The 25,530-nt window shown below is 43.1% G+C and overlaps 1 pseudogene; it reads right to left on the reverse strand.

Moving 5' to 3' along the window:
- Positions 1–642: 642 nt before the first annotated feature.
- Positions 643–19,593, reverse strand: LOC149874997 (succinate--CoA ligase [ADP-forming] subunit beta, mitochondrial-like; annotated as a pseudogene).
- Positions 19,594–25,530: the final 5,937 nt, after the last annotated feature.

Consider the following 25,530-nt stretch of genomic DNA (forward strand, 5'->3'; position numbering starts at 1 on the left):
CTTAAGTACTACAATATATTTTGTAGTGATTATACCATCTCATCCAGATAATTAACCTGCCATTTCAATGAATTACTTCTAGAATGTTACTGGGAGTGTTCAAATGCCCTGCTTATAAATACTGATTGGTATGCTGGCATCCATTTGTTATACTTCTGAGTACAAGTGTTTCCAATATAAAGACAGTTTCAAAACATTCCTCCATATTTTGAGAGCTAAAGAATCGAATCATTACATCTCTTTCCTGAAGCTAGTAGTATGAATGCGCAATTAAACATAACTTCAGACATTATTCAGAAGAATCAATTTTCAACTCAGTGATTGAGTATATTGCAAGTTATATTTTGCAGCAGAAACTGGAGAGGTTGGAGCTGCAACTAAAGAAGACTAAAAATCAGCAATACAAACACCTTTACATGAGCTCTGACTATTTAATTTTAACATGAATATAGGAGGACTTGAAAGTTTGTACACCTGTCAAGCAATTAAAACCGCCACACAAAAAGGAAAACACCACAAAACAATAGTATTTCAAAAGAACAGCACAATACATACTTTCATGACACCTTTGTGTTCAGATTGGCAACTGTTACTGGACATCCACCTGAACTTGCTTTGCTAAGGTTACTATTTCTGAGAGTTTCACAACCTGGAAAAGGGAAACAGAGACAATTAAAACGTGAACAAATTACAGTAAGTATTTAAAAAGAGAGTGCTTAGTTGACTTCAAAAAGTGATGCCCTGAGCCACCTTTAAGAAGACAGAATCCTATGTATGCATAACCTGCTACAGAAACAGAAGCAGTCTAGCAGAAGAACTTCACCATCTTAACAGGACTTATAAAATGTCCTAAAACAAACAAACAAACAAAATTAAAAGCCACGGGGATTAAAGTAACCAGATTCTTCCATTCAGTGACTGCTGCAATATTTCTGGAGAGTTCAACCCCTGGACATAGTGCCACGTACAGTTTATAATACAGACAGACCAGCCAGGGACTATTAACTTTGGTTTGGAATTAAAAGTAGTTTTGACAAAGTACTACACTTTCTTTGAAGTATTGCACTTAGCATGGGCCTTTCAGATGATACCTTTATTAGATAGCCCATCCACTCATCTTCAAAGTTAAGGTCTCTTTCCTATTACCTCTCCCCACCCTCCATGCACAAAAAAAGGCACAACAATCTGCTCAAGTTTCTCTTCTACCAATAAAGCAAGTTCCTTAAGTGCTCAAGTTCCAGGTATACTACCTTCTGTCTACAAGGTCATTGGCTGCCTTATCCGTTGCTCATACACTGCTTTGTGTGCTTTTGATAGATAGCATTATGCAGGCTCAAGGATTAAAAATGTTTTATCCCCATCTACTCTCTTTCATTAACTGAGGAATTTGATATTAAAGTATAGCATCTATTACAAATGTTATATATGAAACTCTTTTCCTCACCATTTTAGCAGCTTCATCCGAGTCATCACAGGCAAAGATTTTAAGATCACTAGTTGTTATCAAAGCTTTGGCATCAGCTCATGTACATTAAAAAACAGTTGTTTTAGCATAACCTATTTCAGTATTACTACACAATGTATTAACACTCCCTAGTAAATTCAGCTACAGTATGAAGTGATAATGTTCAAGTTTTCCAAGACAGTTCTCCCAAAACACCTGTTTTGACTTAATTACACTCCATAACAGCAGGCCTCCATAGCAGCAGCACCAATTTTAACAGTTCTAAAAAAAAAAATCTTAACTAAAAATAGGTACAAAAATAGAAAATTCCTAATTGGCAAGTCATTAATATTTATGTGATCTTAAGAAGTTTTTTCTCTGTTTAAAAAAAACAACAACACACCTCTTCTGTTTAGAAGAGCAACAAAACAGCTTAACTGCTTTACATTTTTGCTGCTATAAGACAACCTAAATATATTTATGCAGTACATAAAAGAGTACTTACCTTAACAATCGTATTACAATAGGAATTTTAGGTCCAAGTTCTTTACTGCCATAATGATACCTTGATGCAATAATATCACATCATATAATGCCTCCAAAAATACTGACCAGAATAGCCATTACCTAGGTAAGGAAGTAACAAGTAGTTTGTTTTGTTACACAATCAGTGACAGAATTACCATTCAAAGTTAAATATTCAAAAACAGTCACTAGAATATTGTATCAAACAAAAATATAACAAGTCTGAGGTGGCCCAATTGCTAACAATCAGTTCTGAAAATTCAATCTCCACATGTGCAATGCTAAGCATGTGATTATGAATGTAGGGTTTCTTTATTCGAGAGCAGTAAAACGCAACCAGGATGCCACAGCACCCTGGCATGCCTTGAGATCCTTTCAAGAGTGCCAATATTAGCAATGTTTGCAAACATGATTCACAATATAAACTTAGAATTTCTAATAACAATTCAGAGTCTCAAAAGCATCCTGACCTGAGGTGGTCTTTGAATTCTTTGCAACAGATGAATTACTCTATCATTTTTCTGTAGACAAAAAAAAAAGTGAAAACTAAGAGTTGGCTTTTCCGAGGAGTATTTTGAGTCTAAAAGGGTTGAGAACCAAAGCACTCTGGGCACATCTACACATGCATTTGCTCCTTGGTGGGTGTTCTTACTCTGGAGTAAACCCACCCCAGGCAGGTAGCTACACATGCAGGGAAATGGGAACAGATTGGCTGCTTGTGGCAGCAGTTTGCTCCTGCCCCCACTGGCCCTGTACCACCCCCCTGCCACTCCCAGGGCGGGTGGTAGCAATGTTTAAAAGGCAGCCCTGCACACTGCTCCCTGGCCACTTGCTTCACTGGACCAGAGCAGTGTGCAGAGCACAGTGGCAGCACACCATAACTCTGTCACCACAGCCTCTGCCTACTGCACCATGGCTGTTCCAGCCCCAGGATCCAGCAGCAACATCCACTTCCCCAGGCTCCTGCCGGCCACTGTGCTGGCCCTGCTAGCCTGCTGCAGGGACCACCTGTCCCAGGGCCGTCTTGGCTTGTGTGACTGCCTGTGGTGGCTCCCTGTGGTGTTCCAGGCTCCCTACCACCATAGTGCTGCCACCTAGACCCCACGCTGCCTCCTGGAACCCAGAAAGGATGCCAACTATGCATACATAGATGCTACCACTGGGGCCATCCACACCCTCCTGGGCCTCCAGCCCTACCTCTGGGCTTGCCCAGCTAGCCAGGACTAGTGGCTGCATGTTGTCCATACCACCTGGGATGACAAGCAGTGCCTCAAGTCCTTTCGCATGACCTGAGCCACTTTCCAGGAGCTCCTGGAGCAGATCTGCCTGCACCTGGAGAAGCAGGCCAGCACTATGCAATGGCCCCTCCCTGCAGACACCAGGCTGGCCATCATCCTGCTCAAGCTGACCACACCTGCTGGCAGTCACTACATTGCCCACACTGAAGAGGCGGCCAATGCAACTGCTGCAGAGGCCATCCTGGAGGTCTGCGGCATCCTCCAGGATGTGCTAGGGTACACTGTTCTCCACATACATGACCTCCTGGCAGTGGTGGTGGGGTTCTGCGCCCTGTTCTTCCCCCAGTGCATTGGGGCCCCACCCAGGACTCACATCCTCATCCCCTGCCCACCACACAGCAACCACCCCTAGTACAGCTGGTGGGACTCCCACTCTGCCTTCACCAACATGTGTGTTGGCTGAGCAAGCAGTGCCCCACAATGCCCATGTATTTCACAACTCTGCCCTGCCACCCTTGGTGGAGAGCAGGCGCTTTGCACCAGTGGTACCAGACCTCCAGCTGGGCGCAGTGGTGGTCCTACCCTCCTCATCAGGGCCCTTCCTACCCACTCCTCACCTGGCTCATGTGGCCTACACTGGCCAGCTGGACCCCAACCAGGCAAATTTCAACCAGTGCCAGCCCACACCCTGGCGGGGTGCATCTTTGGCCACCTCAAGGGATGCTGGTGCACCCTCATTGCCCGCCTCAAGATCACTCAGGACAACACCCCCCCGTCACTGTCTCAGCCTGCATGCTGTGTAACATCTGTGAGGCTCAGGGTCAACTGTTCCACAAAGCCTGGGCAGAGGAGGCACAGTGGATGGAGGATACCTGGCACCAGGAGCACCAGCTGTGGCAGCAGCAGTGGGCCCCAACTTCAGCTAGGCCCCAGGCAAGTGGCACACCCGCCACTAGGAGCCAGGTGCGGAAGACACTGACTGACCACTTCCTCCTGCGCTCCCTGCTGTAGCCCACCTGGCAGCCACCCACAGACCCCTAGCCCACTGTACACCTCCAGCACCATGCTCACTGCAGACAGTTCTCCAAAAAGCAGTTTATTCCCCTTCACAGATACAGACTCCCCTTCCTGCTCCCTTCTCCACAACAGAACACATCTGTCCTCCCTCCCCAACAACAGAGCCTGTCCCTACTTCCCCCACTCCCCAGAGAAGCTCCCAGGCCGCAGCCCTGGGCTGAAAGTGGCCCCCTGGTGGTGGGGCTAACCTAGAGCTAATTTGCTCCCAATCAGAGTCTACACATGCATTACTGTGCAGTAACAAATTGCAAGCAACTTTGCTACTTATACTTGCAGATTGTAAGTTTACTTATAATTAGAGCAAATTACTGCTCAGTAAGAGTCTACATGTGTAGACACAAATGCTTACTGTGCAGTAAAGTCTCTCATGTAGATGTGCCCTCTGAGTTTCAAAGATGTTTATTTAGTCATTCATCCGAAGTTTGGCTTGTTTATGTTTATCCCTTTAAATCAGCAGGGTTTGCAAGGAACAACCATTCCCTTTAAACAGTTTTTGTATCCTATCTCATTTATAAGAAATTAACTGAAAAGAGATGCAAACCAAAGAGAGACATCTTTGGTTCTAATAATAAAGTCACTGTGCCATGACTGTTAATAAGGCTTTAAAAACTCTTGCTCAGCTGATTTTCCAAAGAAAGTCATTTTTATTCACATATAGTAAAAAAGACAGCACCTCAGCTATTAAAAATTACTGTCAAAGTGCTGCTTCATTTACCAGTTGTTTGGCCTTCTGTGGTTTTTAAAAAGACAAGCCACCACATTAGCTTATGACCACTCCAGTAACACTGGAGAATAAGAATATAAATCATTTCTAAGTTTTTTAAACTAAAGGTCAACTTGCCAGTGTTTCCTGTACAGGCTACATTTAAAGTTAGACATTAGGTGTAAAAGGATATAGAAAAGAAGTTTCATTTTACAGTTAATACATCTACTTGAGCCTTCCTATTCACTCTGTTACAAATGGGCAGTTCAACAGGACAGAACATCCACTCAGAAGAATACAAAGGTAAAGTTTGTAGTAACAAAGTTTTTCTACTTTGTTTAGGAAATGTGCCATTTTGCACACTTGAGCAGGATTATAGCATAAGACATAAAATTGCCCTGTGTGCCTCATGGGCAGGCAGAAGGGGAAGGGCTGTGGAATATGTGCAGGAGAGCCAGACTGTGCTGCAGCCCCTCCTGGTCTGACCCTGCAGTGCACAGTCAGTCCAAGAAACAGAGGCATGCAGGCCAGGTGGAACTGTCCCACATGCCTGTGTCCTGAATGGCATGAGGGGGCTGGACGAGGAACAAGCACAAGCCAGCTCTCCTGTCTGCTTTAAGCCTATCGCAGAACCCTAAACAGCAAGAGCATGTGCACGGCATAGCCCTTCCCAGTCTGGCTGTGCATCCAGTGCATGGAGCATTTTCACTTGGTTGTAGTCAAGGCACCCATGCCACAATACCCCGGCTGAAAACCATTGGGTTAAAGAGAGGAAGAATTATGCTCTTCTTCCTTCTACGGCTTGGTAAAAAGTTCAACTCTGGACTCTTTTACATAGCAGCATGGTCAGAAGTATTTCAGAGTTCTCTTGTCAGCTTCATGAACAGGCTGTTCATTTTGGTAGCTGTGGTAGGTAATGCTTCTGGTGATGCTCTTCTCTGCATTTCACCAAAAGCTTCAACCAGATGTCCAGTTAGCTGTTTTCTGCCTGGTAATGTGTAGACTGGATGCAGCTTAGCAAAAAAAATCTTTCATGTAGGGATTTTCTACCATGTGAAAAGTCAAATTGCTTATATTTGCTAAAGCTGTATATACATGATCAAGCTCACATTATTTTGTGTATTAATCTTGTCCAAAGATCCTAAAATATTTGATTATGTTTTTGATCTGCTTGGTCACTTTCCCATAAAACTTCAGATTTCACAGAAGTTGATTCCCAAGAACTGGCCAAAGAAGGCTTAAAAAAAGAAGGCCTGCTGAAATGAAGCTTTGAAGTCAAAATTGCTTACAGAACTTGAGTGAAACAAGTGGAAGGTCACCAGCCTGAGTTTCAGTATTTTCTTCCATTCCTGTCACCATACCATCTTCATCAGAGGAATCTTCTATGCTAAAGCACAATCAGAGGACGCATCTAATGTACAAGTAGAAGAAAGCGGTTTCTTCTTGGAATCGTTTTTATTAAGAAATCTTTCTTTTGCTACAGCCAAGTACATTTCATAAGACTTTAAGAGGTGTTTTATCATTCTATGCGAGTTACATGTTCACAATTGCAGAATTTACATCTGCCTTTCACTGCTTCTCTCCTGCACTCTTCAATAAAATTTCCATACAAAAGCTTTGTTTCTCTTTGCCACTCATCTCTTTTTTAAAGTCAAATAAATAAAATAGTTTAATTTAAAAAAAATAGTTCATATTTCAATTGGAAACTTTCAAACCATTTTTAATTAAAAAATGCACAAAAATCAAACACACTGAAACAGTCACTGAATGTGGCTAGGGATAGACATTCAAAAAGCCTGAGCCTGAATTGATTCAATCTTTGCAGGTTAGTCTAACCTGGCTAGACTTAATTGGTTTGCAATCATACAGACATCCCCCCTGGACTAAAAAAAATGCAGGCAAATGCCTGCAGTGGCTCAGGCTAGAAGCTGGAGAGGGGGCACTAGAGCAGCCCTCCCTCCCATTCCACTAGGCTGAGCTGAGGGGGGCATGGCCAGGACCTTGCAGGACCTCCCCCACACCATGACTCTGCCACTGGGGGACTCTCCCAGATATCTCTGACTAGAGTCTTGCCTGACTCAAAGTGCTGTTTGTTCATGCCAGGCTGCCAATTCACAGCCCCCATGCACACTATCCTAAGTATATGGGCTTGAATAAGGAACTGTTTGTTGGGCTGGGGTGACAGCTGGAAATCCTTCCTGGGCCAGCACACATGGTCAGGGGTGTCCAGGAGAGTCCCCAGTGCCAAAGGCATAGTGTGGGGTGGCCCCAGCTCTGAGGTGTAATGGCCACATATAAGAGTGTATGGGGAGTGCTGAGATGCACACAGGTCTGGGGTGTAACAGCCACATATAACATTTTATCACAGCCCTCACCATACACTGTTATTCATGGCCGTTACACTCCAGAACTGGGTGCACTTGGGTCAATCTTGGGTTGACACAGTTGTGTCCAGAGAGATGAGGAGACAGTACCATGGTCTGCTACTGTGTTCGGTGTCAGGGGGAGCTGTCCTGGCAATGAGGAAACTTCCTGGGTGACCAGTGGGGTCACCCTAAAACCAGCACCGCAGCAAGGCTGACAGATGAGGTGTAAAACCCCTGGTGTGCACCCCCACTGGAAAGCCTGATAGGCTGTGGGGTGCCAAGGGGTGGCAAAGGGGGTGGGGACAGTGCTGGCATGGGCAGCTTCCCTGTCTCCTAGCAATGTTGGTGACTCCATTAATCTCCAAAGTCTGCGACTGCCTAGGCAAATGCCAAAAGGCAAGTGTGCCTAGCTCAAATAAAACCCCATTTTAGGCCTTTCAAATAGGCTCTGTCTAAAAGCGGAGGTTGGGGGTGGAGGCAAGAAAGACCAGAGAAAGACCAGGCTTGGCAATGGTTTGGTGACCAGCCAGGTCAGGGTGCACCCCCAACTTCCTGTCCATGCCACTGAGGGACTGTCCCAAAGAAGCCTCACCACAGTCTGCCCAGCCTGAAGTGCAGTTTGTGCTTGTCCGGCTGTCAACTGACAGCCCCCCATGCCCACTGTACTAAGTATATGGGCTCCAATAAGGAACCGGTTTTGGGCTGGGATAGTGGTTGGAAATCCTTCTTGGACAACCCCACACCATGCCTCTGTGGCACTGGAGGACTCTCCTGGACATCTCTGACCAGAGACTTGCCCGGCCCAAAGCCCGATTGACAGCCTCCCCATGCCCACTGTACTAAGTATACGGACTCAAATAAGGAACTGACTTAGGATTTCAATCTGTAATCTCAGCCCCATTCTGGACCATATGACACCATAACTGTGTGCCACCAGGGGACTCTCCTGGACATCTCTGGCCAGAGTCTTGCCCATGCGCGGTTCGTGCGTGCCTGGCTGCCAACTGGCAGTCCTCCCATGCCCACTGTACAAAGTATACAGGCTCAAATAAGGAATTTCTTTTGGGCTAGGATTAGAGGTGAAAACAGTTCTTGAGCTACCCCATACCATGTCTCTCTGGTTTCTCCAGTTTTCTGGATTTTTTCTGGAGCTGGACTGTTTTTTGGGCTGGGATTACAGCAGGAAATTCTTCCTGCATCTTGTATTTTGTGAACCCTGCGCCTCAAGTAAGCCTGTTGTTGATTTGTCTTTGTTATATGTGTATGTTCACCTAAAATCCATTTGACTCCCCTCTGCTCCCCTGGTTTCTTCCCCCACCCTCCCAGGTGCCCAGAGGGGAGGTACCATTATCTCCCAGGGTCCCCGTCACTTGCATATGTGTTACATTCCACCCTATTCTTTCCCTATTAAACCCATATATGGTTAAATTCCAGCTGGTCTCATCTCTACTCTATAAAGGGAAGAGAGCTGCTCCCGCATAAACGGCTACCCCTACCATACTGTACCAACACCTGCTAAATCCCTTCCATTGGAGACAGGGTACCTCATCTGAGTACCACCCAGGTTATATTTACCACCTGGGTTACCCCTACCCTCCCAGTCCCCCTCACTCCTGCCCTGACCTCCCCTCCCCCCAGCCCTGCCAAACCAAAAACCCACTCCAACAAAAAGTAATTTTAATTAGCTTGCGTCTTGAACTGCCTGACGCATAACAATTTGATCTTTGCCATGAACTACATGCTAACACAAGGAACAATTTTTTTTGGAATCCAAAACAGTTGTATTTTTCATTCATCTGAACCTTGAACTAAATCACCAGTAAAAATTTGCAAGGATTAGCCCCTGAAGTCTTGTTGAAGTATTATAATAAAGATTCAATGGATTTCCATGGATTACCGAGTGAACCCAAGCAGCACCTGGTGATGTAATAGTTGCAAAGCGGGGGGGGGGGGCGGAAAAAATCACTTTTTGGGCATAAATCAGATCTACATTGAAAATTTAAAACGATAAAAAACCCTCATGGAAGAAATTCAAGAGCCAAGCATAAAACATGTCAGAGGTGTTTTAAATTACCATGATAAAAAAAAAAAATCTAAAATGATAAAAATCAGCTGACAATGGGGATACACAGACAGTATTTAGCTAGCTTAATGGCGATTTTTGTCATGTGGACACAGCAAAAGTGTGATGCGGTAACAAGAGAGGTGTAACGTGGACAAGTGTCCATAGTGTCCATCTACTAGCCAAGTTATGAATCTATTAATCTCTCATTGCTGCAGCTGAAGCTTCTTATAGCAGCACAGTAAATTCAGCAGTATATGTAATGTACATCAGAATTGACCTATGTTTGAACAACTGATAAGATGCCTATAAAGGCTCTCTGGAAAAGATTCAACTATATTTTGCCCCTTCTGCAAAGGGCAAAGAAACATCCTTTGTCCTATAGTCTGGACTCAAAAGGTAAGAAACAAAAACCTAAACGTTTTTTGTGGCCGCTTAGTCCACATCATAAAGTACAAAGAGATGAGAACAATTCCCCATCTCCTTGTAGTCTCTCTTAAAACAATGACATATTTACTGAAGATAAAATAAGTACTATGTATCATTTCAAAATGCAATCTGTTATTCAGTACTGCAGACTCTTGAAATGCTAGTCCCTCTCTTACCTTTTTATCTGAAGTAATAAGTTTAAAGGCCTTAGTTACCTGATGCACAGTAGCACCCCCACCAACATCAAGGAAATTTGCTGAAGTCCCTCCATGAAGTTTAATTACATCCATTGTGGCCATAGCCAAACCAGCACCAGTTACTTTAAAGAAAAAAAGAAAGTGCATTTAGGAATTCTATTAACAAACACAACAGCATTTAAACTTTTGTTACATAAATTACATGCTTAGGCAGCCTATGTTTCCATCTAACCCTATGTAGCTGCAGTTGACTTTAACTGTATCTCTGTCTCCTTCATTCTCCTGAGTCTAGTCCTGCAGATCAAAGTTTTTCTGATGGTGATACACTGAACTGCTATCAGTTTATCTTTGCATCCGCATACATCACTTGTAAGTTTGAAAAGCAAAACAGAAGCAAAAGATGTCATTAATGCACTTCACTTAAAAAAGCTACAACTATTTCTCCAATGTACATACGATAGAATACATGTCAAGTAGTCATCCAACTGTTTTCTTAGGGCACAGACTACTTTATGAAATCTTCACTCCAAGTTTTGCCAAATCAATATCTGATGTAAACTAGTATCACACAACTAAACAATACCATATCATCATCTCCCAGATGCATTGTAAGTTACAGAATCAGAAATGGATTATGGCTGTCCAGACAGTGCAAGTAACATGTAAAAACGAGTTTCTTGAAATGCAATTCTTTCACAGTTTAGGTTCTTTAGGACATGTTTTATTATGTGCATCTGCATCAGTTGCACACCAGTCACAAATTATGAAGTGTCAGATCAATACTTCCACAATGCCACCTATTTTATATTTTTAACTATATTTTGGTTCCTGCTTTTCAATTAAAAGCATGGGTTTCATGTAAAAAAGGTAGGGCAAAGGAGACCAATGCAGTCCTCTCAGCATACAAAAAGGGTTCTTCCACATGTTTCTTCTCTAAGGAAGCAATAGCCTAGTATATAACAACTTATTTCTGTGCTTGGGCACAGAAAAAATAAATTGTTGGAAAAAGAGCCTAGCAATTAGCACTAAAAATTGATGAAAAATCTGTTGAATACTTTGAGTATGTGTTACCCCCTCGACGCAGAATGGACATTTTCATTAAAAAAAAAAAAAAAAAAAAAAGCAGCCATGAACATTATTCAGTTTTTGGTTAACTTACCTGGAACACCTTAAATGGCGCCCAATTTTCAGTTAGTATGATTTTTAGATAAGAGTTGTTTTCAGGGCCTTGATGCCTAGTCACTTCTGAAAGGTCTCGACTTAAGGCTGCTAGCCAGGATTTCTAAACATTTGATCCAGTGCCCAGTAGTCTACAGATTTGAGTGCATGCTGAACCTAAAAGCCTCTCAGATTGTGTTGATCTGTAGCTATTTTAGGTGCTACATGGCATGTCTACATGTTCATTAATGTGCCCTAGTTACTGCGCATTAAGTTTAATACTTGGTTAACCAAGTACTAGCCAAATGCACAGTAACTTGCACTACTGTGTAGTAGCACCGGTGCACAGGTTTTGTGATGCTTTTGTGCAGTAACCTAATAATACTGCACAGTAGCATATTAGCATGGTATGTGACCAGAATGCTACTGCGCAGTGTTATTAGGCTACTTCACAGTAAACATCTCATGCAGAGATACCCAGTTTCCAAAATTAATTTTTCAAAGGATCATATTAATGTTAAATTCTCTGGCTGTAAGCAGAGGAATATTTTAGCAGAGTTTCTGTACCAGACAATATGCTTTATGTACTGCCAAATTCAAATTCTCCTTCTGACCATTAATAAAGGACAAAATTTTACCAATTCCTGAAATATCTTCTACTATAGGGTTTATTTCTGTTTTGGGGGTGTCATATTTCAGAAAGAGATTATATATCTTGATCATGTTTTCTGCTTCTTCCTCCACCAGGTTAGGGGGAAATCCCATTTTCTGCACCAGCTAAAAGTAAAAAAAATAAAATAAAAAAAAGTAATGAGACCATTAATCCTTACATTTCCAGCTACTGGACTTGTTAGCCTAGCTGGTAATTTTGTTTTGATATAAAATTTAAACTCTTGCTGTAGACCTTCACTTTCCTTGCACGAAAGTTCTTGAATTTGAGGGACTTATCTGGTTTAAAACACACAAAAAAATCCTACATTGCCCTACAAAAACTAGTGAATTATGGTTCCAATGTACATATGAGCCTTGAATTAAATTTTAATATATGGTGATAGAATTATTGTTATAAACTGAAAGCTACATTGAAATATCTAGTATGAAATTGTTTTGAAGTGTCAAGTCTTTTCTTTTATCTGCTCAGCAGGCTATATATAAATATACTTAGTAAATTTTAAAAGAAGTGACACTCCCCTCTAATTGTTAATGTGAAAAAGTACTTCAGTACCCTAACAGTTTGCTCCTTTTTGATGCCTTCCACAATATCAACTGGTTCCTTAATTATCGCATCAGGATTCTCTGCTGCAACATCTTCAATATTAACACCACCCTGAGAAGTGCCTATTAGCATGGGACCCTAAAGACAAAAAAAATATATACACACACAAGGGTAAGCTTTAATACCATTCAATATTTCCATTCTTTCCACAATATTTCAAAAGCCTCTTGTTCACAGTAGGAGATTTTTGGTTTTGACAATCCATTAATTAAAGTCTGTTTTTACAAAATATCACCTTTGCATTCAGTATACTAATATAGGCTCTGTTTAATTATCTATTTCAAGCTAGGACAGATCTTGGGCCTATACCCTTACTTCAAGAGAAGCATGTCCTTTGTTAATGTCACTATTACCAAGTGGAAGAACATGCTTTACACTTGGATCAGAAAATACAGTTATGGAATAGTACAGAAGTTAGTGACTTCTTGGACCATTGTCACTGAACAAGAACCACCTGTTTCCCTCCAAGCTTAGATTTGCTTTCAGGTGCTCAGACACAGCAGGTTTGCACAGTCATTTATGATAATCATTGTGCTTTATTCCTGTTTAAAGGGATCACAAGCCTTGCTATCTACAACCAGTTCTGAAAACTTGTCACAGTTCTGGTAAAAGAGAGTTTGACTGTTTGGTGATTAATGAGGCTAGTTCAATGGGGTCAGTACAATCCCCTCTGGAGAAGTACGGCAAAAAAACCCTGTAATAATTAAATCTCTGAAGAAGCGCCAAGACTTAATAACCATAGAGACTGAACAGCTCTCTCTACCTTGGAAGTGGTTCCTCATCTCAAACTTGACATTCATTTCTATTGACAATCAGCTTTCACTGTCAGTCACTATGCATGCTGACCCATTGTATGGATGAGAGTTTGCTGCTTGCCGGGCTATGAAGGCAGCACTTACTAGAGGTGCACAAAGACCAAAAAATAACATTTTACAACTACTGACAACTGGCTGTCAGGAGAAATGCACTGTTCCACTGGGCAGGCTTAGAAGAATGAAAGAAAAAGGAAGCCTGGTATGTTGGAGAATTTTCCTGCCAGGGGAAAAAAAATCAGAGCTCTTTACCAGCTTATTGACAACTATGTACCAAGAGCAGTCACAAGCAACAAATCTCTTTGAGATCTATTACAGATATTCATTGAATTGAAGTTATTAGTTCTGTTAAGACATGGGAAAATGGGCCTTGCTACAGTAGGACACTCAGAAAACTTAGTTTGTTTTAAACAAAGGAGATGCAGGGAGACCCATGTATGTAGTATACCTTGATTTTAGCAAAGCTTTTGATCTGGTCTCCCACACAATTCTCACAGGCAAGCTAAGGAAATACAGATTGGATGAATGGACTGTAAGGTGGATAGAAAACTGGCTGGAGCATTGGGTTCAGAGGGTAATAATCAATGGCTTGATGTCTAGTCAGCAGCCGGTATCAAGTGGAGTGCCCCAGGGATCAGTCTTAGAGCTGGTTTTGTTCAATGTCTTCATCAACAACCTGGAAGATGGCATAGAGTGAACCCTCAGCAAGTTTGCAGACTATACCATGCTGGGGGAAGTAGTACATATGCTGGAGGGTAGGGCTAGGATTCAGAGTGACCTAGACAAATTGGAGGATTGGGCCAAAAGAAATCTCATGAGGTTGAACAAGGACATGTGCAAGTCCTGCACTTAGGACAGAACAATCCCATGCAACAGTACAGGCCAGTGGCTGACTGGCTGGGCAGCAGCTCTGCAAAAAGGGGCCTGGGGGTTACAGTGGACAATAAGCTGAATATGAGCCAACATTTTGGCCTAGTTGCAAAGAAGGCTAATGGCATACTGGGCTGCATTGGTAGGTGTGTTGCCAGCAGGTCAAGGAAAGTGATAGTACCTCTCTATTCAGCACTGGTGAGGCCACATCTGGAGTACTGTGTTCAGTTTTGGGCCCCCCACTACAGAAAGGATGTGGACACATTGGAGAGAGTTCAGCAGAGGGCAACAAAAATGGTGAGGGGGCTGGAGGACATGATGTATGAGGACAGTGTGAGAGAACTGGGCTTATTTAGTCTGGAATAGAGAAAACTGAGGGGATGATTTAATAGCAGCCTTCAACTACTTGGACGGGGGTTCAAAAGAGGATGAAGCTAGACTGTTCTCAGTGGTGGCAGATGACAGAACAAAGAGCAACAGTCTCAAGTTGCAGCAAGGGAAGTTTAGGTTAAATATTAGGAAGAATTTTCTCACCAGGAGGGTAGTAAAACACTGGAACACATTACCCAGAGATGTTGTGGAAGCTCATTCTCTGGAGGTTAAGGCCCAGCTAGACAAAGCCTTGGCTGCGATGAGCTAGTTGGGGATGGTCCTGCTTTGAGCAGGGGGTTAGACTAAATGACCTCCTGAAGTCTCTTCCAACCCTAATTTTTTATGATTTCTATGAAAGATTAGAAAATGTCCATATAGGAATTTGGAACAGTTCAATTAATTCAAACCTTGTAGTTAATCCAGATAAGTTTCCCTGAAATCCCAGATTTCACTTCTGCTTTTATGCTTAGATGCTTTTATTTAGCTATCTTTTGGAAGCCCAGTTTGACACCATTATCAGAATACAATCCTCAAACATTCCAAAAAAAGCACATTTTTCCAAGCTGAGAAAACCACTGGTGATAATTTTCAGCACTGAATTAAATGCCAGTTACGGGAAACATTAGCTATTGTAGCTGTGGGAGGATTCCTGCCCAAAGAGTCCACAAAAGTTTCCACCCTGCTCCACATAACAAAAAAATATTAAATGAGTTTTGTTCTATAAGAAATCACATCAGAACAGTTTGAACAAGAACTGGAAAGCCATCTAGTTTAAGTCTATCATGGCAAGGAGTTCTCAGAGATAAGCATCTTGTTTTTCAAGAGTGGAAAAATTTTAAGGGGACAAAGTGTAATAACCATTTGTAGTGTCCTAATGCCACCTTGTGGTACACAGGAGGGAACCATTCTCAATTCTTATATAACAATAAATTAAAAGGTTTAAGATGAGGAAAATGGCAAATTTTAACCAAAAAGGACCATAAAAGGAAAGAACTTTTCCCAACTTTGGAAATGGAATAAGGAAAAGAACTAAGACACAAATTTAACCACTTAGTGATTTATCCATTGGAACAGTTTGCACAGAAACTACAGAGACCGGTCTTGCCTGCACAAAAAAAAAAAAAATCTAGTCTGTTCATGTCCTTGTAAACTACAGGGAACTATCTAGAAAGGTCACTGAACCATGCTCCCTGAAGGCAACAACTGGACAGGATAAAAATATTGCGCTTATCAAAATAGTTGCAGGAGCCAGGTCTTCGATCAGACTCTGATCTTTAGTAATGTGTTTTGTGCTCCAAACTGCTTTGGCCTAGGGACGGGATTTTCTCTGTAGCTATAGGAGACAGGACTAGGAGCAATGGCCTCAAGCTGCACAAGATGAAATTTAGACTGGCGATTAGAAGGAACCTTCTGACTAAGAGGGTGGTCAAGCATTGGACCAGGCTCCCTAAGATAAACTGTGTAATCTCCATCCCTGGAAGTTTTTAAGAGCTGCTTAGACAGACACTTGGCTTGGATAGTTTAGTCAGTGATTATGATACTACATTGAGCAAGGGACTGGACTAGATGACCTCATGAGGTCCCTTCCAGTCCTACTTTCCTATGATCCTATGGCCTAGAAGAATAAACAACTTGAAAAATAAAATCTGTTTGGTACACGCATCTGTCAGAGCCAGATGCAGAAGTTGTATAAACATGAGCCTCATTCCCCATCTCTGTACACACACTGGGCACATCTACACAAAATCACCAGCTATGTCACCGCAGCGACATGTTCCCCAGATATGATACGGTGAGCCACTACGGTAGCATAGCTGGGAAATCTAAGCGTGTGCTGCCCATGCAGAGCAGTAACAGCCCATACTGCACCATGCTTTAGCACTAAAACACAACAATGTGTAAAGATGTTCCTGACATCTACATGAGGCATGACAGATATTAGGGCTACTGATAAATATTTTTCCAAATGTTACAGCAGTCACAAAACTCACTCACTCAGTGGATCAGTACCTCTGAAGTACTGGGTATACTGGGGTGCTATCATTTTTGTTTTGTTTGTTTGTGTAATGCCACTAAACTGGTTTCAGTCCATTAAAAGCATGGAAATCATCCTTTTTCCCTGGACATTTCCTATAGTTAAGCAATATTGATTTATTTTTCACATAGAAAAATAGAATTATCAAGAATTATCAAAAAATTAACGAGTTATTCATGTTTCATGAAAGTTAGCCAGACAGCCCAATTAGAAAAATAAAAAAAATGGTTGCACATTTCTCTCTCAAGAGAAGACCTGGGCAACTGTGGACCCAGAATACAGATCACTTGTAAACACTTTTTGGAAATGTTTTGCTTTGAATTAAACAGAAAATCCTGAAAAGCTGTTGCATGGTAATAGGAGAAAGGGAGTCTTGCATGCCTCCAATATCTCAACTTAGGAAGACCTGATTTGGAGATCCTCCAAATTAACTCATCCCTTCTTTGGGGGCTGACAATCCATCAGAAAGCTAAGGGTATGACTGAGTTAATTCCATACAGAGCACAATGAAGTCCAAGTCAAGCCTTTTCTTCTTAATACAGTTTGAGAAGTTCTACAAGACTTCTCTTCACTACTGACTAGAAATCACTGAAGACTTTCCCATCTCCCAGTTTTAAAGACTGGAGGAGAGGAGGGAGAAAAATTACAGAACCCACTTCACTATTTTCTGAATATTTTGTTCAAAATTTATTCCATCAGCACCTATAAGCATGGGTCTATAAACCAGATCCCACAGATCAATAGTTGGGAATCAGGTTATTTTACACATAGTTTTTGTTTCAAATTAGAGGATTTAACCAAGGAAGTCTATGGATGTCACATTCCAGCATGCACTGGAGATAAACCTTTGGGCCCAATTCCACTTGCAATGTACAAAAAAAATAATGCTATAAAGGAGGAGACTACCAAACCAGGTAAGGCACATGAAGCCATCCTGTACCAGAAGTCTAGTTATGTGCAAGCTGTTGTTGCATATTTTTAAAAGCAGAAAAACCTTGGGTTTAAGAGACTAAAAAAGCCAAGACCTCAGTATGGAAAGGAAGCCAGGGAGCACTGGGGGCAGAATATGAGAGAGGTCTACAAAATCATGAAAGGTATGCACCAAGTGAACAGGGAACTGTTGTCCCCCAAGTCCCAGAAAACTAGAACTGGAGAGTACTCGCTGAAATTACAAGACAAGTTTAGATCTAACAAGAGAAAGTACCGTTCTTTTTCATAACACAGCACGTAATTAATTTATGAGCTCCTTACCACAAGAGGTTATGGAGGCAGCTAACATAGCCACGTTCAAGTGAGTCTAGACAAATTTGTAAATGATATATCCATTTCTAACTACTAAACAGAACAGTCAGGAATGCATCCTCTGACATCTCTAAGCCAATGGTGGTGGGTGCCAGGGAGGCATAATACAAGATAGATCACTCTAGATATACCCTATTTATATGCCTTCCCTTTAAGACATCTGCTCCCATTACTGTCCCAGAAAGGATACTGAGCTAGACAGACAACTGGTTTCATCTGGTACAGCACTTCTTATGTTCTCCCAGTGACCTATGTTCCATGAACAATACTTCTTCATCCAGGTGTACTTAGCATTAAAGCTTGCAAAGGTGATCTGGAGCGACCTAATATGTACTTCAAATCTTATCTCCGAGAAGGAATCAAATTCCAATGATTGGCTTATTTAGAAAACACAGTTTCTTTCTTTCCTTCAAATAGATTGCATATCAGAGAAGGCACAGCAACATGTAGAACACTTACCTTTCGAGGCCCACCAGTGCTACTGTGTAAGATTCTGCAAAGTTTGTCCAAAATGTATGGGAACGTGACAGCCCATTAAATCAGTGTTACTTATTGAAATCTGGTGTAAAGGGAGAAAAAGAGCAGTAAAAATAAATTTTATGTAGGAATACTGCATATGCAGATATCCTGGGGTAGTTATGGGCTACAATGCAACCTAGAGGTAAATACCATAGCAGCACCCAATGCTGCAACTCCCCTGGGATATACCCTGACTACAGACCCAAGTTAATTTCCATCAATGTAAATAACACTGGTGTTAGCATATTGCAGGTCTAGGACCATAAACAAGAAGTGAGATTTTCAACAGGGTTTGTTAAGTACTCAGCCCTTCAGAGTCAGGCCACCTTGATTCTTGAATATGAATGCAGGAGCCTGACTTTGGACACCCACTTAAAAGTCTTACTTCAAGTCTTTAGATAAGGATGGCTGTAGTTGAGTTATTTTAAAACCTAACAGTTGATGATTAAGGGCAGTCAAGAAGTAAGACTATCTCCCCTCCTCCCATGACAATCATACAATCCACACTACCTAAATGTCATGCTGTATGAATACAAAGCAATCCTTTGCTTACACTGTGGTAGGATGAGCTGCTTTTGCATTTAAAAAACAAACAAACATGCAGGTCACACTAGCAAACAAAAGGTTGAGTTCATAAGTCTGTTTTTCAAATTACTAGACCCATGTGAATAACAGCATTAATATTCTGTTGATCCCAAACATACTAAATTTGTTGTCAGAGCACTATTTTCTATGATTACTCACTTGAAATGACCTTTCCATTCTTATTGCAAAATAGTACTCTCTCCTGGGATATCTGCGCTCACAGATAAATACTTGATTGCATATCCTGCCCTTTTCTCCTGTCTGCTTGGTAAACAGCTTCTTCCCAATCATTTTGGAGATATCTTTTGCTTCTTCAGGACTAGAATAAGAGAAGCTCAGGTGTGACAAGGGAAATGCCGGAACAGCAAGAGTAGCTAACAAGTATTTAACTAGCTTTTATAGCACTACTTATAATGAAAGCCATTTGTTATTGTGGATTACTAATTACAATTTCAGTCTATAAGTGGAACAAGATACTTTTTTCCACACAACTGATAACTTAGAAAAGCAACTTATGAAGAGAATATTTTCATTCCTCCTTTGAGGTTACCTTCAAATGTTCCTTTTCTTCTACCACCAGCTAAAACCTGTGTTTTTACCATGAGATCCTTTGAACCGAGCATGAAATAAAACCCAGAATGACAGACAAAGCTCTTGAAAATATTTAGTGCTAGATAAAGTAACCACGGTTATTTTCAGGTTTCTCTCCCTGCCCTAACTACAGTAGACAAACATTCAAGAATCAGCGTAAGAAACACCAGAGATAGGTTACTTGGAGAACTTTTCCCAAAAAACAAAACTGATTTCAGGCTGACATGAAGACAGCCCTAGAGAGCTAGAATTCAAAGGTGATTTAAAAAACAAACAAAACAAAACAAAACACCCCATACAAGGGCTAGGGACAGACATTACACATAAACAGGTTTAAGTGATCAGAAACTCGTTTAAACCTGTAACAGAACAGAAGTTCAGTGCACATAAACCAGTTTCAAAATGGCTGAAACTGTTTTAAGATAAACTTGGTTAAATGTAGTATTAGACTTAACTGATTTGGGTCAAAATGGTTTATGCAATGTCTGTCCCAGACCAAGATGCGTCTGGATTCACTGTTGCCAAGGCCTTCTTGCTGCATACACCCAGAGCCTGTGCCCAGGCTGTCCTGTGGTTTCATAGTTTCATAGTTTCATAGTAGCTAGAGTCGGAAGGGACCTAGGTAGATCATCTAGTCCGACCCCCTGCCTTAGCAGGAAAGAGCACCGGGGTCAGATGACCCCGGCAAGGTGCTCATCTAACTTCCTTTTAAAAATCCCCAGGCTCGGAGCCTGCACCACTTCCCCTGGAAGCTGGTTCCAGGCCCTAGCCACCCTGACTGTGAAGTAGCGCCTCCTAATATCTAATCTAAACTTACCCTCCGCCAGTTTGTGACCGTTATTCCTGGTCACTCCTGGCAGCGCACGGGGGAACAGGGACTCCCCCAATACCTGCTGATCCCCCCTGACCAGTTTGTAGCAGGCCACAAGGTCCCCCCTTAGCCTTCTCTTGTGGAGGCTAAACAGGTTCAGGTCCCGTAGCCTATCCTCATAAGGCCTGCCCTGCTGACCCCTGATCATACGAGTGGCCCTCCTCTGAACTCTTTCCATATTGTCCACGTCCCTCTTGAAGTGTGGCGCCCAGAACTGGACGCAGTACTCCAGCTGCGGCCTGACCAGTGCCGCATAGAGGGGGAGGATCACCTCCCTGGACCTGCTCGAGATGCATCTGTGGATGCATGATAGGGTACGATTGGCCTTCTTGACTGCCTCCCCACACTGCCGGCCCATGTTCATCGTGGAGTCAATGACGACTCCAAGATCCTTTTCCGTCTCCGTGCTGGCAAGAGGAGAGTTCCCCAACCTGTAAGTGTGGTGCCGGTTCTTCCTCCCCATGTGCAACACCTTGCACTTATCAGTGTTAAACCCCATCCTATTCTCATCCGCCCACCGTTGCAACCTGTCAAGGTCAGCTTGTAGCCTATTGCACCCTTCTAGTGCACCCACATCCCCCCACATCTTAGTGTCATCAGCAAACTTGAACAGGGTGCTTTCTACCCCCTCATCCAAGTCACTGATGAAGATGTTGAACAGTGCAGGCCCGAGGACCGAGCCCTGCGGAACCCCACTGCCCACATCCTTCCAGGTCGAGAAGAACCCATCCACTACCACCCTCTGGGTGCGGCCCTCCAACCAGTTGGCGACCCATTTGACCATGTGGGCATCGACACCACAGTCTCTCAGCTTTTTGATGAGGACAGGGTGAGAGACAGTGTCGAAAGCCTTCCGGAAGTCCAAAAAGACTACATCCACAGCAACCCCTGCGTCTAATGATTTGGTGACCTGATCGTAAAAGGCCACCAGGTTGGTCTGACAAGACCTGCCACTGATAAACCCATGTTGGTTGCCCCTGAGCATGCATTCCCCCGCAAGGCCCTCCTGGATGTGTGCCAGGATAATTTTTTCAAAGAGCTTACCCGGGATTGAGGTCAGACTAACTGGCCTGTAATTTCCCGGGTCCTCTTTTTTTCCCTTTTTGAAGATAGGGACCACATTGGCCCTCTTCCAGTCCTCCGGCACCTCGCCAGAGCACCACGAGTGCTCATAGAGCCGTGCCAGGGGTCCCGCAATGACCTCAGCCAGTTCCTGTAGAACCCTAGGGTGAAGATCGTCCGGACCAGCGGACTTGAACACGTCCAGCTTCTCCAGAAGTACCCTAACTAACTCCTCGCTAACCCTTGGCCCAGGCGTGTCTCTCTCGGGGCCCGAGGGGGGCCCAGCAGGGAGGTGGCTGAACTGGTCCCTACTTAGGAAGACAGAGGCAAAGAAATCGTTAAATATGTTAGCTTTGTCATCTGGCGTGATGACTAAGTTGCCCATCGTGTCCTGCAGGGGCCCCACATTACCCGGGACCCTCTTTTTACCCCCTATGTATTTGAAGAAGGACTTCTTATTGTCCTTAATCCGGGAAGCTAGTCCTATCTCCAACTCTGCCTTGGCCCTCCTGACTGCCCCCCTACATCCTCGGGCGACTATAACATAGTCCTTCTTGGCGATGACCCCATCTCTCCATTGGGTATATGCCTCCCTTTTAGCAAGGAGACATTCCCGGATGCTCTTAGTGAGCCATGGGGGTTTATGTGCCCTCCTGCTCCCTTTGACCCTTGTTGGGATTACCTCCCTTTGGGCATGGAGGATCGTCTCCTTAAGGAGCAACCACTCACCTTCGACATCTGATTCCCTTCCCCTCTGGGTCCTCAGCGCTTCCCCAACTATCCTCCTTAGCTTGTTGAAGTCAGCCCTCCTAAAGTCTAGGGCTGTTGCCTTGCTGCAGCCCTTTGCCACCTTACGCTGGATGGTGAATTCCAGCAAGCGATGATCACTGTCTCCCAGGTGGCCCATCACCCGCAGCCCCCTCACCAGGTCATCACCCGTGGCCAGCACTAGGTCCAACAAGGCGTCTCCCCTGGTGGGGCTGTGCACCTCCTGGGTTAGATGGAGGTCCTGCAGTCTGGCTAAGAACCGACGTGAGCGATCAGACTTGGCTGACTGCTCCTCCCAGCAGATGTCTGGGAAGTTTAGGTCCCCCATGATGACCACATCCTTAGCCCTCACTGCCTCTGTAAGCTGACCTAAGAATTCCAGGTCGAGCTCTTCTCCCTGGTTGGGAGGTCTATAGTAGACTCCCACCGTTAAGTCTCTCTCCCCTGGACTGCCTTTTACTCTAACCCAGAGCACCTCAGAGTGCCCCCCCTCTACCCCCATGCTAATTAACGAGGAAGTATATTCCTCCTTGATGTAGAGTGCTACTCCTCCACCTTTCCTTCCTATCCTGTCCTTCCTGTATAGCCTATAGCCCTTGACACTCACCGCCCAGTCATGCGATGAGTCCCACCACGTTTCTGTGATCCCTACTATGTCAGGGCTGGTGACAGCTAGGAGGAGGGCGAGTTCCTCCTGCTTCTTCCCCATACTTCGAGCATTCGTGTAGAGGCATTTGAGGCATTTGAGGCCTTCAGCGGTTGTGCCCACTGACCCCCTAGTCTCAGCAATGCCCCGTCCCCTATCGCTTACCTGTTTCTCCGTTTCTGTTCCTCTGCATTGACACCACTGCCCCGCTGAGTGTGTGTGAAAGAGCACAATAAAGGACTGAGTTTGCCCTGGGCCCAGACCAGGAAGCAATACCAATCTAGATGCCATCTGCGAGGCATGGGCCATGGTGTAGGGAAGGTCCAGAGCTGTGGATAGCACCCCCTGGCACTGGGGTAGTGAATGGGCAGCCTCCCACTTAATATAGCATGATAACATAAGTCGTGGCAGGTGAGTCAGGGTAGGATGCCCTAGGCAGGTGGGCGGGCTAACTCTAGACCTGGCCCTGGGAAGGTCCCCTGTCACAATCACTAATCAGCTAGTGACTCAAATGTTAGCTTGTACATTCCAATGGGCAGCTTGGTCTTAGTGTTCTCACTCATGCTCTCACAGACCCTGCATGTGGGGACCAGACGTGAGCAAGGAACAATACCCAAGTTCAGACGTGAGCAAGGAACAATACCCAAGTTAACTCTGCAGTGAAGATATCAGTGCTGCAAATAACCCAGCCAGCTACATTTGATCTTTTCTAAAAGGAACAAAACATTTTTAAAATCTTAAATATTTCTCCCTCTTCCCCTAATATCTTAAAATAAACTTTAAAAAAAAGTTGTATGCACTCAGATGACCTTTAATTTTTTTTATAGATAATTACCTTGGATGTAGTCTATCTTTATACCTATTAAATATTAGATGTCAGATACTAATATTAGTATGGAAATCATACAAAAAAAGGCATCCTGGCCTTCATGCATATTAATAGTCCATAGACTATTTTGTTTTGCAAACCCTCTTTATCTTGTATTTGAAAGTAAGTAACCACATAGTTAGAAGGAGATTATGAAAGCAGCTTTCAGATAGATTAAATAATTATATGGGCTGATCTGCAATCTTAAAGATACTCCTACTCAATACCAATCCCTCCCCTCCCTCATATTACGGAAAATACTTTATATGGGTAAAATAAAATAAAAATTGATGAAGCTTCTACCAAAAGAGGAAGTAGCCCTCCCAAGTGAACCCTCTTGGGCCTGTTTATGACCATGAGAAGTCTAAGAGATTCAGAACTTTTATAATGGGGAATGTCCATTGACATATGCAATAATAAATAGAGGTCTAATTTGTCTGTAGTGAGCAACAAGGATAGGAAGAAAACAAGATTTGTATTTTCAGTTCTATAAAAATGTCTCCAAGGCAACAGCCACTCCTATAAAGAAAGATTTTCAGGCAATGTTTACTAGCCTAATACCTAAAATAGTCTTCACCACTAAGTTTATTCACAAGGTTAATTTTTTTTATTTGATTTTCTTTTTGGACAGATTGGTTTACTGTCATCCCCCTGGAATATCTCAGATTTTATAACTGCTCCTTTGGTAACCAGCATGAGGAAAGGCTGAAAGAAGTAAACCTACTTAGTCTGGAGGAGAGAAGACTAAGGGGGATTTGATACCAGCTTTCAAATACAGGAAGGGCAAATACCGAGAGAATGGAGATGGCTTTTTCTCTGTGGCCACAGGGGACAGTCCTGAGAACAATGACCTCAAGTTGCAGGCAAGGAAATTTAGGTTGGAGGTTAGGAGGAACTTTCTGACTCTGGTGGTCAAGCATTGGAATAGGTTCCCTAAAGAAGTAGAAATTCTATTTCTGGGAATCTTCAAGAGCAAATTCAATGACTGGTTGGGAGGGTTTAGTTATTGATGATCTTGTCTTAAGCAGGGGCAGGACTAGATGACCTAGTGAGGCCCTCTTCTTGTCTATTTTCCTATTATTATGATCCTACGGAAGGCCAGGATCTGACTAAAGCCAAGTCTGATGGCAACCAGAGAAATCAGAAAAGGATCAGCTCCAGTTCTCAAAAGAACATTCCCTCTCTCCCAAGCCAGGGGCAGGAAAGTGAGAGTTGAGAAGATAAAATAGACCCAGGAGTTTGTTCCTCTTTCCTCTCCCATTTTTCTTATACTGGTAAACTGGTCAGTTGAGACATTTAAGCAATATCTTTCTGGAGAGCACATTAGTAATACTCTGCCCTTCTGAAACACTTACTAAAGAGAGAAATGATTCATTAGAAGAAATCTTGGCTACGCATATGAAGAGTAGGTCCACACCATTTTCATCCTTTGCTGTGGAGCACTGTTATGAAATATGTTCCCATGCCAATTATATCAAGTGTAAAAAACAGTGTAACTGCCTTAAAGCATCACTGACTGAACATAAAGCCCTTCCAGGTGTGAGTCTCAGGAGCGCTTTATTGCCACATACTCAGCTCTGCTGTAAAACAGCTACATTGTGTAGCAAATCCCAGAAATAAGGCAATGAAGAGGAACAATTGGACAGGCCATGCTTCATGACAGCATGCTACCTCTGCACGGAACCAGGGCATTGACACACCATGAGATACTTTCTGCAGTCTCCCTTGAACAAGATCAGAGTCTACAAAGTCAT

Source organism: Crocodylus siamensis, chromosome 1 (genome assembly GCF_052110815.1).
Source record: "Crocodylus siamensis isolate JL-2025a chromosome 1, ASM5211081v1, whole genome shotgun sequence".
NCBI lineage: Eukaryota > Metazoa > Chordata > Crocodylia > Crocodylidae > Crocodylus > Crocodylus siamensis.